Genomic DNA, 4522 nt, shown 5'->3' with positions numbered 1-4522 from the left:
CAGGTTGTGCCTTATCTACGAGCACCAGGCCGAGGTGTAAATGATGCCTGAACACTAGCCAAAGCACTGCCTGCTGAGCTTCTTGTGGGCATCTGGAAGGAGGGACACCTTTGTAATTCTCATAAAGGTGGGTTAGCAGGGGACCTGAAAAAAATGTTCATGAGAGCTTATAATAATCAGAGAAGCTGAAAGAAGGATGCTGTACTGGAGTGAGAGATAAAGAAGAAGAAAGTTGAAAGGTATTTAGGAGCCACCCATGTAAACTGGAACATGTAGGCTGTGTTTGAGTATTGACTATTCAACAGAGGTGTCTGGTGCTGTGATGGGGAGCGGCAAGGGCAATACAGGCAAGTTAGGAGTCTCCTGCAGGGATGGGGAAGAGACGGTGATGCCATGGTCTAGGGGCATGGCAATGTCTATGAAAACAGTTGATGGAAACATGTAAAAAGGGTGACAAACATACTGTTTTTCAGAAATGTTATGGAAGAAAATACCATACATGGTATGAAGTACAGAACTCAGAACCAAAACACAGTTTCTTGCCTTAGTAAACAGAGCAACACAATCACAATTTGTCTTGTTTTTGATTGAAGGCTCTTAGTTAAGATGAATTATATTAATTTTTTATGTGAAGAATTTGGGGTGATGAATTGACTCTATGCTAAGATTGTTGACATCAGACTTACTCCTTATTCTTTACCTTACTTGCATAAATGTGAGCTGCTATGAACTACTCAATATAACATAACTGCTTTAATGGAAAATTTCTTCAGCAGTCTAATATTGTCAAATAGTTGGTTGTTGCCAAACTGTTTTTTTCCTCAGGATTAATTTCTGGAGAGAGAATTTCTGGGTTATAGGGTATACATATTTCTAAGGCTTTTGACAAATATTACCAACTTCTCCAGAAAGTTTTAATATATTTTACTTTCACTAGTAGTGTAGGAATATTTGTTTATTTGCATCAACATCGAATGTTTTTATTAAAAATTAAGCTTTGCCAATCTTGTAGATAAAATAGAATCTTCTTATTTTTATTTTATTTTTCTATTACAGTATGTAATTTTTTTCAAAATTAATGGTCATTTGTATTTCTTCACCAAAATTTCTATTGTGATTCATATCTATTACTTATTGATTTTCAAGGATTCTTTACATAGTAAAGTTCCTTTAACTTTTTAAATAAGATTGAAAACATTCAGTTATTTCAGCATGTACTACCGTTTTACTCACTTTCTACCTAAAGAGAAAACTTTTTTCATGTTTTAAGAATTTAGAAAATGTTACCAAAGAAAATTAAAATCAGAGTGCATTTTTGCAACTTTAAGTATGAGTGAAACTTGCAGATTTTGGTTGTCCATTTATTCTCTGATCTGCTATGTTGCCACATATTTGAGGGTATAGATTTTATAATTTAAATTTTATATGTAATTGATAATTATATCTGCAGTAATGACGTAGAAGCCACTGGTATGCTGGTAAATGTTTAACAAATTGCTCTCTTTGTAGAATTTACTACTTTCTATGGCATAAATACTCTCATCATGGCTGATTTCAAGCTACCAATGTGAAGTTGCAGAACGGTTTCTTGAAAAGTGGTATTAAAGCAACGCGAGATTCTAAAATGACCTCTGAGTCATCAGACTGGTTAAGTTCTGTTGCACATACTTTTATTGTTAAATATATTTCTAATTTTTCAAATACTAACATATGGAGAATATCTGATTAACCAGAAAACCTCATTCACCAAATTAGTCAGTCAAATAAAATTTACTTGTGATTTTTCCATTTAAATCAACACATTATGGGACATTCTGGGAGTCTTTGGATTAATTAGGAAATAATAAAATATTTTAAAGTTTTAAAGTTATTTTCTAACATACCAAATAAGACCCATGGGAAGGACAGAATCATAAGAATGAGGATTAATTCATCTAGAAAAGAAGAGGTTAAGGACTGCATTAATAATTATCTTCAAGAGACTGAGTGGTGATGGTTAAGCAAAACCAGCCACCACACATACATACACACATATTTATACACTCTTTCCTATTTCTATAGAGTTAAGAATAAAAGAAAATAAACATATGTACACTAAAAGAGAAGGGATTGAGCTTGAATGGAATAAAGACCTGTCTGGTCGCAAAGATTATAAATAATGAGTTAATTTTGTGTTTTCCTTTTTCTATGTATCTATTGAAATAATAGAATGCTGTCTGTCTCCAGTCATTTTGGTGTGATTTTATAATCTAACGAATTTCATACATTGAATACACTACTTTTGTTTTTCCGTACAGAGAAGGAGAATATATAAAGCAAAAGCAACTTAAAATATTGAGCACCATGGAAGGAACCCTTGAAATCCAGAAGTTTATAGTGACACTGAATACATGAATGATTGCTTTTGTAAGGGGAGAACTCAGTGATTCAGGAAGGAAAGCCTCAAGATGGGGTTGTAGTGACTGGAAAATTCATTCGGTTGCTTTAAAAGATCAGCTTAACTCTGGCTTGAGATTCACATTTCCCACTTGTCTCTAGTCTTCAAAAATAAAAAAGAGGAAACCACCAATGAGAACATGTGGTGTTATAAATCATTCTGACTATTGTTAGAAAAATGAGTAAGGGTTCTGAGCAGTTTCAAAGAGTCCTGACCAGCTCTTTTCACTCACCTTGAGAAGAACCATAAAAGTAAGGAAACAAAAGGAATTCTTTTTCTTTTCCTACACCAGTCATCAGCAGTGTTCTCTTTGGGCTCCTGGCATCTGGGCCCAGTTGCTGGGTTACAGGCAAATATAATCAAAACAAACACTAAAAGGTAGTCTTTTGGCTCTTCACACGTTGGAAAGGTCTTCTGCCTTCCATCCTCGATGCTTGCCAATTCTCAATGCAAAAGTGACTTTCCTACTTCTTGTTGTCCTTGCCTTTTCTTCCTGCGGGACAACTCCTGATTACAAACTTGCTGTGGAGCAGAAGAAGCTCTTAATGAGGCCATTAGACCTTTAGACCTTTTCTCCAACTTCCTGCTGAATAGCACCAGGAATTTAACCTGTTGCCAGTCACTATCTTCTGGTAGAATTTACCACCCTATCCCATCCTCTGAGAGCTGCTGGGGGTGGAGGGGGAAGTGTGGCTCTTCCACAGTAGCATTAACCCTTTGCTCTCCACTTTTTCCAGTTACCAAGGATAGATTGCCAAGGAAACAAATGCTATTTTCCACTCAGGGCTGTGGTGCCAGATTCAGCGGTGGACTTCCTGCTTCTCAGCACTTGTGATGTGTTATACTATATTTGAACTTGGACAGGAAAGCTACAGGCATGTTTAGAAGTTTGGGAAATAAGATCTATGGCAAAAGTCAACCCGTTAGCCAGTTTGTCCAGAGTACTTTATTAAGGTCCATGGGGTGCCAAGCACTTTAATAGAATCAGGGCAGTTCAGCATGCTGTGCAGAAGTTAAAGGTACCAGGATGATTTGCCCTGGAGAAGAGAAGAAAAAGAGCAAGCTGTTATAAATCCTCCAATATGTAAAGAGGTTTTATTCAGAGGGTGGCTGCTGATTGTACTCCAACTATGCTAAGGCATGAGGACATTAGGAAACACACTTGAAACACAGACATTCTGTTTATTTTTAAGGAAGAAATTCCTAACACTGCAAATGACTGAATACCTTCACAGTTTCCTCAGAAAGATGGTCACATATCCTTTCTGAAAGCCTATACCTCTCATCTACCTAAGATGGTTAGGTTTTGTGTGTTGATTGTGAGTGTATATGTGTTTATCTGAAGACAAGAGCTGGACTGACTCTGATATAGGGAATTTCTAACCATGACTGATCTTTTAAAAGTAAATATTCATCATATTTCTGGAAAGGTCAGAAGTAAGTGTTTTTATCCTGGCGTTTTGCAAAATCTGAGTCAAAAAGAGAAGGTATCTTTTCCAAAATCACCCAAAATATGAGTGTTAGAACCAAACATATCTTTTTCAAGTGTATGTTTTGTTTTATTAAAAGTTTGAAATTTCCAGAATGAATTTTACCCTGGTGGCCTAAAAAAATTTACCGTATATTTTCAAAACTGTCTTATAGTGTTATATTTTCTTTATTCTCTTTTATCATCATAACTACTACTTACTGGGCTGCTGCTATGTCAGGCATTAGACATCGGGTTTCATATACATTTTTATCTCTTTTAATCCTTATGTCTATTACGTAAGGTAGGTATTGTTGTTTTTATTTACCAGATGATGACCTGAGGCTCAGATAAATTCTGCTACAACTTGTCCAACTGTAGTTGCCAAACTAGCAGGTGGTAGAACCGGATTTAAAGTCTTGGTCTTTCTAAATCCAATGTTCTTCTTTCTCCACTGCACTGGTCTTCTGGGAAGAACTTGACTCAACTGTATTATGCCAAAAGGATTAAACTATTGTTAATAAAAATTCAATCCATACAGACTAACGTTACTGAAATTGCTAAAACATATATGATTCATGTTAATTAACACCCCCTAAAAATGATTAAAAACACTT

The sequence above is a fragment of the Galeopterus variegatus genome, unplaced genomic scaffold, assembly GCF_000696425.1.
Source record: "Galeopterus variegatus unplaced genomic scaffold, G_variegatus-3.0.2 Scaffold1459, whole genome shotgun sequence".
NCBI classification, from domain to species: Eukaryota; Metazoa; Chordata; class Mammalia; order Dermoptera; family Cynocephalidae; genus Galeopterus; species Galeopterus variegatus.
Note: the sequence above shows the minus strand (reverse complement) of the source record.